Here is a 13,284-nt window from a genome sequence, read left to right as displayed (position 1 = left end):
ACAGCTTGCTACCTTGGAGCCATGTCGCAAGTTGCGACTGCGTAGGGGGCTGGAAGAGGCCAAGCTGGCCTGCGGCACGGCAGGGTGCTGAGTTCCCCTTAGAGAGGGGGCTGCTCCAACCCCCTCCCCTTTGCATGAGCCTTGGCACGGCCTGCTTGTACCCTCTCAAGCGCACGGCTGTGGGACTGCACACGGTGCCTGACCCCCACTCTGCGCAGACCAGGCCCAGGCGACATGGGACAGAGCGCTGCCCAGGTGGAGACGCCACTGTCTGCCGCAGGCGCAGTGACAGCCAGTGTTTGTGCAGAGCTTCTGGGGGAGCTCGCTCTGAGAAAGGGCCCTGGACAAATGATCTCAAGGCGAAGGCCGAGCTTCCTAGAACTGCACCCTCCCTCCAGTAGCCCCGCGGCAAAGCTTGCTAAACGAGGCCCAAATGCTGGCTGCTTCTCGCCTCCCTCATTCCGCTTCCCTGTAGGAGGGAAGAACGTGAGGCAGATTATGGCAGGGAAAAGGCCCAGACCCAGCGTGGCCTGGCTTGAATGAAGCTGCGCCCAAGCAAGCACTGGGGAATAAACTCTTTATTGCAGACACGAGGGTGTAAACTCTCAGTTTGCCGCCTGGTGGAGCTGCGCAGAGGCTCTACACATCTCTGGGCACACAGCACCCCAGGAGAGTGTCCACAAACCACGCAGGGAAGGCCCTTGCTTGTGACGTGGGTGTCTAGGTCTCCCCACTGAGAGGCTTGAAGCGCAGTCCTCTGCGCTGTGCTCCTGTGGGGCCAGAGGGCTTCGGATAGGCAGGAGGGACGGGCTGCCTGGAGAAGTCCGGGCCCGTGGAGAGGAGGCCATCCTCAGCGACAGAGCTGCCCGTTCTGCCTCGCTTTGCAGGAGGTTTTGCAACTGGCCTTTCGCGGCTCAGTTCAGGAGTCAGAAGAAGCCCACACCGAGAGAACCTCCTGACGCTCCCAGGCAGCTTGGCACCTTCTTGCCCCATCTCAGGCTGGGACTTGGTGTGCTCTTCGTCCCAAGCCCCTTTCCCTCTTCTCCTTCCCTCGCCTTTGAAGGAGCTTGTTGTCTGCTTGGGTGGAGATGGGCAGAGCTTGTTTTGAGCCTGCTGCAGTCGCAGTACCGGGCAAGAAGTGTCTCCGGGTTTGGAGGCATCCTTAAATGTGGCCAGGCGTGTCCGAAGCCTTTCCTGAAAGGTGACAGCAGGTTGTGGCTCGCAGTTGCCTTCAGAAGCCCTCACAGCCACGCGTTGGAGGCATGGCACAGGCCCAGGCCAGCGTTCTGCTTCAGCCCCGCTTAATGAGGGCATAAGAGAAGGGCTACGCAGAGCACCCCGTGTGCCTGCACACCACCTTCCTGCCCGTGCCCACCCTAGCACCCTGAGCTAGCTCAGCTCCCCGAAGATTAGTCCTCTCGCTGCCAGAATGCCCAGGCCACCATGACAGCCCTCCCCTCCTCTGCACTGGCCGCCTCCCCGAGATGCAGCGAGTCAAGCCCAGGCCTGTGGCACCGTGCTGCTGACGCGTAACTGCACAGACTCCACTTACCTCTTCTCGCCTGGCCACTTCCTCTATGTCCAGCCTGAGTCTGGTCAGGTAGTTCCTGTACTCATTGTACTCCTTCAGACTGCAGACCACCTGTTGAAGATGAGGGGAGAAATCACCCAAGCACCGTCAAGCCAGCTACGCAGACTGCCTTCCCCAAAGCAGCCCGAACCAAAGCAGCGGGAGGGGAGCTGCTCCTCTGCGTACGCTGCCTCTGGCTCAGAGAACCCTCCTCGGAGGGAACTCTTTTTACCAGCCCAGTGACACCCAAGCCTACTCTGCTGTCGCTGGTGATGAAGCCATCTCTCTTCAGCCTTTGGAAGTTGTCTTTACGGTGGAAGTAGCTCTTCAGGTGTGGGTCGTGCAGGCAGTTGTACTCTGTGCTCAACTGGCGACAGCAGGGATCTCCCAGGTTAAAATAGCTGGATGGCTGGTGAAGCTGGAAGAGGGATGTTCCTGAGTATGAATGGGGCAGGCACAGCAGTAGCAACCAACACACTTCCCAGGCCGTCACGCACACGGGATGGCATTCCCAAATCTCCCAGATCTAGACTCATTGCCGGCTTATGTCCCACCCAGAGGAAAGATCAGCACCCCGGAGGCTCTCCAGCGGAGAAGAAACCTCTGCCCACATCCTCTATCTGGTGGCCATGGACTGTTGCTGTAGGAATCCAGGGAGCTGTGCAATGCCGGGCTGTGAGGGTAGTGCCCAGTGCTGCCCCTGTAAGGAGCTCAGCTGAAATGCTGCCCACAGCCCCCTCTTTCCCTCTGGCGATTCGCCCTGCCTGCAAAAGGGGATTGGGCTCCCCAGAGGTGCCAAGCTGTCCTCGGGGAAAGGTGAAGCTAGTTGGAAGACCAACACTTGTACTCCACGCAGCTCTGCCCAGCCTGGAGCACTGCTATGGGCAAGGCCTCCTTTCTCTTGGCACCGCAGAGCCAAGAGGCCCCCTCAACTCCCCAGCCCTGTGCGGTGGAGGGGCTGCAGCTCCCAGTGCACAGCAGGTGGCCACAAGGACGTCCCTGAATGACGGGGACCCCGTAAAAGAAGAGAGCCTCTCTGCCCCTTTCTACTTCCCTTACCTTTTTCCCCAGCTTTCCCCTGGTGAAGACATGCTCGGAGCGAGGTGGCACAGGGACCTTGACACCGAGTGGGAGGCCCAGCAGCCATTCTCCCAGGTGCTCGCTGTTGTGCCTGACCTGGGAAGACAGAGACGCTCAGATCCCAGCTCAGTAGCCGGTGGTAAGAAACGGCAGGTCCCGAGCTCCCAGAGCTGGGCCCTCTCCATCAGCCTGCTGCTCACCTCTCTCCTTTTTTCCATGGTGCTCCTCAGTGCCTGTTGGGCGCCAACAGTACTCCAAGGTTCACTCCAAGGTTTCCTCCAAGAGCTGTCCAGGAGCTGCGACACCGCGCTCACTCCTCTTGCTCCAGAGGAACACATCTGAGGTGTCAGACACAGCCGGCAGCTAGAGAGCCCCCACACATCGTTGCATCATCACGTTGCCTCATTGTTACATCACCACGTTGCCCTGGCTACGTACAACATCACCACGTTCCCCTGGCTACGTACTGTTGTATCCCTGCACTGGACAAATGCCCAGCTGCTGCCCACTGGTCCATGTGAAGGCCCCGCCTGGAGGCCCCTTTGGATGGGCCTACGGACCACCCGTTCTTGCTGGCCCGGCTTTGGGAGTTCGTCTCCGCAGGCCCCATCCCACCTCAACTCCTGTGAGCCTCTGTGCAGTGAAGCAGGCATCCTTGCCAAGCGGGAAGAAATGCAAGGAACTGCCACACCAAAGATGCTGGGCTTTGGCTTGGCTTGACCCCTTTTCCTTTTCACAGCTCTTCCCGCTCACGGCAAAGGCAGCCTCAACTCCAGCACTTGCACATGACCACCCCTTATACCCTGCAAAGCCTGCAGACCGGCCTTTGGCCAATTGCTTCTCAGAGCCCTCTCATCATCGCTTACACTCTTGGGGCTTACTGAGCAGACAGCTCTGTGACCTGGTGGGAAATGCACAGTGTCTCGGAAGTTCAGCCACATGGCACCAGCACCCATGCCGTGAGCGTTTAGTTTGGGGCACCTGAGCCGGGCCATGGGTCTGTCTCCTGGAGCAGCTCTGCTGCCCAGAGGTGGCCCCTGAGAGCTCCCATTCCAGGACAGCTACAAGACAAGGCCAAGGCTCTTCCTTAGCTCATCCCCCAGGGGAAGTAAGAGGCCCTTGCAGGCAGTCCTTCTGTCTCTGGCATCCCTGCTTCCAGCCAGCTGAACCCCTTCTTGCAGCGGGGTTTTCTTCCCTTTGTGCCACAGATGACCCCCGCTGAGCAGTTAGATTTGAGCTTCCCCTTCCCTGCCAGCTCTTTGACTTGCCTGCTTGTGTGTCGGAAGGCCTCCCTTCCCCAGGGGATGCTGCATGGGAGGCTGCCAAAGGCCAAGCTGGCCTGTGGCACGGCAGGGTGCTGAGTTCCCCTTAGAGAGGGGGCTGCTCCCACCTGTTGCAGAATGGCTTGAGCAGCAAGGCTATGGGTCTATGGAGCAATTGTTCAAGCCGTGTCCTGTGTAACTTACTATCAGTCTGCTATGTAACTTAGTAGCAAGAGTAGGCCTCACACCATCCTGACGCAAACGATATAGAGGAAGGTCTGTATGTTCATGATAGCTATGTTATACAGTAACAAGATTTAGAAACAAGATGTATGTTTCAAGGATCTGCAGTTCCTGACAATGAGAAAGCAGCACAGTTCCCAGACCGCACATTGGGTGATGTAACCTTTAACCACGAACCAATGAAGTTGTGATGATTATAAGATGCATTAACGATAGTAAAAAAGAAAGCCATTAGCCATAATAAATTGAAGCTTGCTTTATCAACCACATTGGTTGTCTGCTGAGTTCCCTCTCGCTACGTCACCCACCCCTCTCCCCTTTGCGTGAGCCTTGGCACGGCCTGCTTGTACCCTCTCAAGCGCACGGCTGTGGGCCTGCGCACGGTGCCTGACCCCCACTCTGCGCAGACCAGGCCCAGGCGACATGGGACAGAGCGCTGCCCAGGTGGAGACGCCACTGTCTGCCGCAGGCGCAGTGACAGCCAGTGTTTGTGCAGAGCTTCTGGGGGAGCTCGCTCTGAGAAAGGGCCCTGGACAAATGATCTCAAGGCGAAGGCCGAGCTTCCTAGAACTGCACCCTCCCTCCAGTAGCCCCGCGGCAAAGCTTGCTAAACGAGGCCCAAATGCTGGCTGCTTCTCGCCTCCCTCATTCCGCTTCCCTGTAGGAGGGAAGAACGTGAGGCAGATTATGGCAGGGAAAAGGCCCAGACCCGGCGTGGCCTGGCTTGAATGAAGCTGCGCCCAAGCAAGCACTGGGGAATAAACTCTTTATTGCAGACACGAGGGTGTAAACTCCGACTTTGCCGCCTGGTGGAGCTGCGCAGAGGCTCTACACATCTTTGGGCACACAGCACCCCAGGAGAGTGTCCACAAACCTCCCAGGCAGGGACCTCCCTTCTGACGTGGGTGTCTGGGTCTCCCCACTGAGAGGCTTGAAGCGCAGTCCTCTGCGCTGTGCTCCTGTGGGGCCAGAGGGCTTCGGATAGGCAGGAGGGACGGGCTGCCTGGAGAAGTCCGGGCCCGTGGAGAGGAGGCCATCCTCAGCGACAGAGCTGCCCGTTCTGCCTCGCTCTGCAGGAGGTTTTGCAACTGGCCTTTCACGGCTCAGTTCAGGAGTCAGCACAGGCCCACTCTGAGAGAACCTCCTGACGCTCCCAGGCAGCTTGGCACCTTCTTGCCCCATCTCAGGCTGGGACTTGGTGTGCTCTTTGTCCCGAGCCCCTTTCCCTCTTCTCCTTCCCTCGCCTTTGAAGGAGCTTGTTGTCTGCTTGGGTGGAGATGGGCAGAGCTTGCTTTGAGCCTGCTGCAGCCGCAGTACCGGGCAAGAAGTGTCTCCGGGTTTGGAGGCATCCTTAAATGTGGCCAGGCGTGTCCGAAGCCTTTCCTGAAAGGTGACAGCAGGTTGTGGCTCGCAGTTGCCTTCAGAAGCCCTCACAGCCACGCGTTGGAGGCATGGCACAGGCCCAGGCCAGCGCTCTGCTTCAGCCCCGCTTAATGAGGGCATAAGAGAAGGGCTACGCAGAGCACCCCGTGTGCCTGCACGCCACCTTCCTGCCCGTGCCCACCCTAGCACCCTGAGCTAGCTCAGCTCCCTGAGGACTAGTCCTTTCGCTGCCAGAATGCCCAGGCCACCATGACAGCCCTCCCCTCCTCTGCACTGGCCGCCTCCCCGAGATGCAGCAGGTCAAGCCCAGGCCTGTGGCACCGTGCTGCTGACGCGTAACTGCACAGACTCCACTTACCTCTTCTCGCCTGGCCACTTCCTCTATGTCCAGCCTGAGTCTGGTCAGGTAGTTCCTGTACTCATTGTACTCCTTCAGACTGCAGACCACCTGTGGAGAGATGAGGGGAGAAATCACCCAAGCACCGTCAAGCCAGCTACGCAGACTGCCTTCCCCAAAGCAGCCCGAACCAAAGCAGCGGGAGGGGAGCTGCTCCTCTGCGTACGCTGCCTCTGGCTCAGAGAACCCTCCTCGGAGGGAACTCTTTTTACCAGCCCAGTGACACCCAAGCCTACTCTGCTGTCGCTGGTGATGAAGCCATCTCTCTTCAGGCTTTGGAAGTTGTCTTTGCGGTGGAAGTAGCTCTTCAGGTGTGGGTCGTGCAGGCTGTTGTACTCTGTGCTCAACTGGCGACAGCAGGGATCTCCCAGGTTAAAATAGCTGGATGGCTGGTGAAGCTGGAAGAGGGATGTTCCTGAGTATGAACGGGGCAGGCACAGCAGTAGCAACCAACACACTTCCCAGGCCGTCAAGCACACGGGATGGCATTCCCAAACCTCCCAGGTCTAGACTCATTGCCGGCTTATGTCCCACCCAGAGGAAAGATCAGCACCCCGGAGGCTCTCCAGCGGAGAAGAAACCTCTGCCCACATCCTCTATCTGGTGGCCATGGACTGTTGCTGTAGGAATCCAGGGAGCTGTGCACTGCCAGGCTGTGCCCAGAGCTGCTCCTGTAAGGAGCTCAGCTGAAATGCTGCCCACAGCCCCCTCTTTCCCTCTGGCGATTCGCCCTGCCTGCAAAAGGGGATTGGGCTCCCCAGAGGTGCCAAGCTGTCCTCGGGGAAAGGTGAAGCTAGTTGGAAGACCAACACTTGTACTCCACGCAGCTCTGCCCAGCCTGGAGCACTGCTATGGGCAAGGCCTCCTTTCTCTTGGCACCGCAGAGCCAAGAGGCCCCCTCAACTCCCCAGCCCTGTGCGGTGGAGGGGCTGCAGCTCCCAGTGCACAGCAGGTGGCCACAAGGACGTCCCTGAATGACGGGGACCCCGTAAAAGAAGAGAGCCTCTCTGCCCCTTTCTACTTCCCTTACCTTTTTCCCCAGCTTTCCCCTGGTGAAGACATGCTCGGAGCGAGGTGGCACAGGGACCTTGACACCGAGTGGGAGGCCCAGCAGCCATTCTCCCAGGTGCTCGCTGTTGTGCCTGACCTGGGAAGACAGAGACGCTCAGATCCCAGCTCAGTAGCCGGTGGTAAGAAACCGCAGGTCCCGAGCTCCCAGAGCTGGGCCCTCTCCATCAGCCTGCTGCTCACCTCTCTCCTTTTTTCCATGGTGCTCCTCAGTGCCTGTTGGGCGCCAACAGTACTCCAAGGTTCACTCCAAGGTTTCCTCCAAGAGCTGTCCAGGAGCTGCGACACCGCGCTCACTCCTCTTGCTCCAGAGGAACACATCTGAGGTGTCAGACACAGCCGGCAGCTAGAGAGCCCCCACACATCGTTGCATCATCACGTTGCCTCATTGTTACATCACCACGTTGCCCTGGCTACGTACAACATCACCACGTTCCCCTGGCTACGTACTGTTGTATCCCTGCACTGGACAAATGCCCAGCTGCTGCCCACTGGTCCATGTGAAGGCCCCGCCTGGAGGCCCCTTTGGATGGGCCTACGGACCACCCGTTCTTGCTGGCCCGGCTTTGGGAGTTCGTCTCCGCAGGCCCCATCCCACCTCAACTCCTGTGAGCCTCTGTGCAGTGAAGCAGGCATCCTTGCCAAGCGGGAAGAAATGCAAGGAACTGCCACACCAAAGATGCTGGGCTTTGGCTTGGCTTGACCCCTTTTCCTTTTCACAGCTCTTCCCGCTCACGGCAAAGGCAGCCTCAACTCCAGCACTTGCACATGACCACCCCTTATACCCTGCAAAGCCTGCAGACCGGCCTTTGGCCAATTGCTTCTCAGAGCCCTCTCATCATCGCTTACACTCTTGGGGCTTACTGAGCAGACAGCTCTGTGACCTGGTGGGAAATGCACGGTGTCTCGGAAGTTCAGCCACATGGCACCAGCACCCATGCCGTGAGCGTTTAGTTTGGGGCACCTGAGCCGGGCCATGGGTCTGTCTCCTGGAGCAGCTCTGCTGCCCAGAGGTGGCCCCTGAGAGCTCCCATTCCAGGACAGCTACAAGACAAGGCCAAGGCTCTTCCTTAGCTCATCCCCCAGGGGAAGTAAGAGGCCCTTGCAGGCAGTCCTCCTGTCTCTGGCATCCCTGCTTCCAGCCAGCTGAACCCCTTCTTGCAGCGGGGTTTTCTTCCCTTTGTGCCACAGATGACCCCCGCTGAGCAGTTAGATTTGAGCTTCCCCTTCCCTGCCAGCTCTTTGACTTGCCTGCTTGTGTGACGGAAGGCCTCCCTTCCCCAGGGGATGCTGCATGGGAGGCTGCCAAAGGCCAAGCTGGCCTGTGGCACGGCAGGGTGCTGAGTTCCTCTTAGAGAGGGGGCTGCTCCCAACCCCCTCCCCTTTGCGTGAGCCTTGGCACGGCCTGCTTGTACCCTCTCAAGCGCACGGCTGTGGGCCTGCGCACGGTGCCTGACCCCCACTCTGCGCAGACCAGGCCCAGGCGACATGGGACAGAGCGCTGCCCAGGTGGAGACGCCACTGTCTGCCGCAGGCGCAGTGACAGCCAGTGTTTGTGCAGAGCTTCTGGGGGAGCTCGCTCTGAGAAAGGGCCCTGGACAAATGATCTCAAGGCGAAGGCCGAGCTTCCTAGAACTGCACCCTCCCTCCAGTAGCCCCGCGGCAAAGCTTGCTAAACGAGGCCCAAATGCTGGCTGCTTCTCGCCTCCCTCATTCCGCTTCCCTGTAGGAGGGAAGAACGTGAGGCAGATTATTGCAGGGAAAAGGCCCAGACCCGGCGTGGCCTGGCTTGAATGAAGCTGCGCCCAAGCAAGCACTGGGGAATAAACTCTTTATTGCAAACACGAGGGTGTAAACTCCGACTTTGCCGCCTGGTGGAGCTGCGCAGAGGCTCTACACATCTTTGGGCACACAGCACCCCAGGAGAGTGTCCACAAACCTCCCAGGCAGGGACCTCCCTTCTGACGTGGGTGTCTGGGTCTCCCCACTGAGAGGCTTGAAGCGCAGTCCTCTGCGCTGTGCTCCTGTGGGGCCAGAGGGCTTCGGATAGGCAGGAGGGACGGGCTGCCTGGAGAAGTCCGGGCCCGTGGAGAGGAGGCCATCCTCAGCGACAGAGCTGCCCGTTCTGCCTCGCTCTGCAGGAGGTTTTGCAACTGGCCTTTCACGGCTCAGTTCAGGAGTCAGCACAGGCCCACTCTGAGGGAACCTCCTGACGCTCCCAGGCAGCTTGGCACCTTCTTGCCCCATCCCAGGCTGGGACTTGGTGTGCTCTTTGTCCCGAGCCCCTTTCCCTCTTCTCCTTCCCTCGCCTTTGAAGGAGCTTGTTGTCTGCTTGGGTGGAGATGGGCAGAGCTTGCTTTGAGCCTGCTGCAGCCGCAGTACCGGGCAAGAAGTGTCTCCGGGTTTGGAGGCATCCTTAAATGTGGCCAGGCGTGTCCGAAGCCTTTCCTGAAAGGTGACAGCAGGTTGTGGCTCGCAGTTGCCTTCAGAAGCCCTCACAGCCACGCGTTGGAGGCATGGCACAGGCCCAGGCCAGCGCTCTGCTTCAGCCCCGCTTAATGAGGGCATAAGAGAAGGGCTACGCAGAGCACCCCGTGTGCCTGCACGCCACCTTCCTGCCCGTGCCCACCCTAGCACCCTGAGCTAGCTCAGCTCCCTGAGGACTAGTCCTTTCGCTGCCAGAATGCCCAGGCCACCATGACAGCCCTCCCCTCCTCTGCACTGGCCGCCTCCCCGAGATGCAGCAGGTCAAGCCCAGGCCTGTGGCACCGTGCTGCTGACGCGTAACTGCACAGACTCCACTTACCTCTTCTCGCCTGGCCACTTCCTCTATGTCCAGCCTGAGTCTGGTCAGGTAGTTCCTGTACTCATTGTACTCCTTCAGACTGCAGACCACCTGTGGAGAGATGAGGGGAGAAATCACCCAAGCACCGTCAAGCCAGCTACGCAGACTGCCTTCCCCAAAGCAGCCCGAACCAAAGCAGCGGGAGGGGAGCTGCTCCTCTGCGTACGCTGCCTCTGGCTCAGAGAACCCTCCTCGGAGGGAACTCTTTTCACCAGCCCAGTGACACCCAAGCCTACTCTGCTGTCGCTGGTGATGAAGCCATCTCTCTTCAGGCTTTGGAAGTTGTCTTTGCGGTGGAAGTAGCTCTTCAGGTGTGGGTCGTGCAGGCTGTTGTACTCTGTGCTCAACTGGCGACAGCAGGGATCTCCCAGGTTAAAATAGCTGGATGGCTGGTGAAGCTGGAAGAGGGATGTTCCTGAGTATGAACAGGGCAGGCACAGCAGTAGCAACCAACACACTTCCCAGGCCGTCAAGCACACGGGATGGCATTCCCAAACCTCCCAGGTCTAGACTCATTGCCGGCTTATGTCCCACCCAGAGGAAAGATCAGCACCCCGGAGGCTCTCCAGCGGAGAAGAAACCTCTGCCCACATCCTCTATCTGGTGGCCATGGACTGTTGCTGTAGGAATCCAGGGAGCTGTGCACTGCCGGGCTGTGAGGGTTGTGCCCAGAGCTGCCCCTGTAAGGAGCTCAGCTGAAATGCTGCCCACAGCCCCCTCTTTCCCTCTGGCGATTCGCCCTGCCTGCAAAAGGGGATTGGGCTCCCCAGAGGTGCCAAGCTGTCCTCGGGGAAAGGTGAAGCTAGTTGGAAGACCAACACTTGTACTCCACGCAGCTCTGCCCAGCCTGGAGCACTGCTATGGGCAAGGCCTCCTTTCTCTTGGCACCGCAGAGCCAAGAGGCCCCCTCAACTCCCCAGCCCTGTGCGGTGGAGGGGCTGCAGCTCCCAGTGCACAGCAGGTGGCCACAAGGACGTCCCTGAATGACGGGGACCCCGTAAAAGAAGAGAGCCTCTCTGCCCCTTTCTACTTCCCTTACCTTTTTCCCCAGCTTTCCCCTGGTGAAGACATGCTCGGAGCGAGGTGGCACAGGGACCTTGACACCGAGTGGGAGGCCCAGCAGCCATTCTCCCAGGTGCTCGCTGTTGTGCCTGACCTGGGAAGACAGAGACGCTCAGATCCCAGCTCAGTAGCCGGTGGTAAGAAACCGCAGGTCCCGAGCTCCCAGAGCTGGGCCCTCTCCATCAGCCTGCTGCTCACCTCTCTCCTTTTTTCCATGGTGCTCCTCAGTGCCTGTTGGGCGCCAACAGTACTCCAAGGTTCACTCCAAGGTTTCCTCCAAGAGCTGTCCAGGAGCTGCGACACCGCGCTCACTCCTCTTGCTCCAGAGGAACACATCTGAGGTGTCAGACACAGCCGGCAGCTAGAGAGCCCCCACACATCGTTGCATCATCACGTTGCCTCATTGTTACATCACCACGTTGCCCTGGCTACGTACAACATCACCACGTTCCCCTGGCTACGTACTGTTGTATCCCTGCACTGGACAAATGCCCAGCTGCTGCCCACTGGTCCATGTGAAGGCCCCGCCTGGAGGCCCCTTTGGATGGGCCTACGGACCACCCGTTCTTGCTGGCCCGGCTTTGGGAGTTCGTCTCCGCAGGCCCCATCCCACCTCAACTCCTGTGAGCCTCTGTGCAGTGAAGCAGGCATCCTTGCCAAGCGGGAAGAAATGCAAGGAACTGCCACACCAAAGATGCTGGGCTTTGGCTTGGCTTGACCCCTTTTCCTTTTCACAGCTCTTCCCGCTCACGGCAAAGGCAGCCTCAACTCCAGCACTTGCACATGACCACCCCTTATACCCTGCAAAGCCTGCAGACCGGCCTTTGGCCAATTGCTTCTCAGAGCCCTCTCATCATCGCTTACACTCTTGGGGCTTACTGAGCAGACAGCTCTGTGACCTGGTGGGAAATGCACGGTGTCTCGGAAGTTCAGCCACATGGCACCAGCACCCATGCCGTGAGCGTTTAGTTTGGGGCACCTGAGCCAGGCCAATGGTCTGTCTCCTGGAGCAGCTCTGCTGCCCAGAGGTGGCCCCTGAGAGCTCCCATTCCAGGACAGCTACAAGACAAGGCCAAGGCTCTTCCTTAGCTCATCCCCCAGGGGAAGTAAGAGGCCCTTGCAGGCAGTCCTCCTGTCTCTGGCATCCCTGCTTCCAGCCAGCTGAACCCCTTCTTGCAGCGGGGTTTTCTTCCCTTTGTGCCACAGATGACCCCCGCTGAGCAGTTAGATTTGAGCTTCCCCTTCCCTGCCAGCTCTTTGACTTGCCTGCTTGTGTGACGGAAGGCCTCCCTTCCCCAGGGGATGCTGCATGGGAGGCTGCCAAAGGCCAAGCTGGCCTGTGGCACGGCAGGGTGCTGAGTTCCTCTTAGAGAGGGGGCTGCTCCCAACCCCCTCCCCTTTGCGTGAGCCTTGGCACGGCCTGCTTGTACCCTCTCAAGCGCACGGCTGTGGGCCTGCGCACGGTGCCTGACCCCCACTCTGCGCAGACCAGGCCCAGGCGACATGGGACAGAGCGCTGCCCAGGTGGAGACGCCACTGTCTGCCGCAGGCGCAGTGACAGCCAGTGTTTGTGCAGAGCTTCTGGGGGAGCTCGCTCTGAGAAAGGGCCCTGGACAAATGATCTCAAGGCGAAGGCCGAGCTTCCTAGAACTGCACCCTCCCTCCAGTAGCCCCGCGGCAAAGCTTGCTAAACGAGGCCCAAATGCTGGCTGCTTCTCGCCTCCCTCATTCCGCTTCCCTGTAGGAGGGAAGAACGTGAGGCAGATTATGGCAGGGAAAAGGCCCAGACCCGGCGTGGCCTGGCTTGAATGAAGCTGCGCCCAAGCAAGCACTGGGGAATAAACTCTTTATTGCAGACACGAGGGTGTAAACTCCGACTTTGCCGCCTGGTGGAGCTGCGCAGAGGCTCTACACATCTTTGGGCACACAGCACCCCAGGAGAGTGTCCACAAACCTCCCAGGCAGGGACCTCCCTTCTGACGTGGGTGTCTGGGTCTCCCCACTGAGAGGCTTGAAGCGCAGTCCTCTGCGCTGTGCTCCTGTGGGGCCAGAGGGCTTCGGATAGGCAGGAGGGACGGGCTGCCTGGAGAAGTCCGGGCCCGTGGAGAGGAGGCCATCCTCAGCGACAGAGCTGCCCGTTCTGCCTCGCTCTGCAGGAGGTTTTGCAACTGGCCTTTCACGGCTCAGTTCAGGAGTCAGCACAGGCCCACTCTGAGAGAACCTCCTGACGCTCCCAGGCAGCTTGGCACCTTCTTGCCCCATCTCAGGCTGGGACTTGGTGTGCTCTTTGTCCCGAGCCCCTTTCCCTCTTCTCCTTCCCTCGCCTTTGAAGGAGCTTGTTGTCTGCTTGGGTGGAGATGGGCAGAGCTTGCTT

This window comes from Gallinula chloropus, assembly GCF_964237585.1.
Source record: "Gallinula chloropus genome assembly, chromosome: 16".
NCBI lineage: Eukaryota > Metazoa > Chordata > Aves > Gruiformes > Rallidae > Gallinula > Gallinula chloropus.
This window is presented reverse-complemented; position numbering follows the sequence as displayed.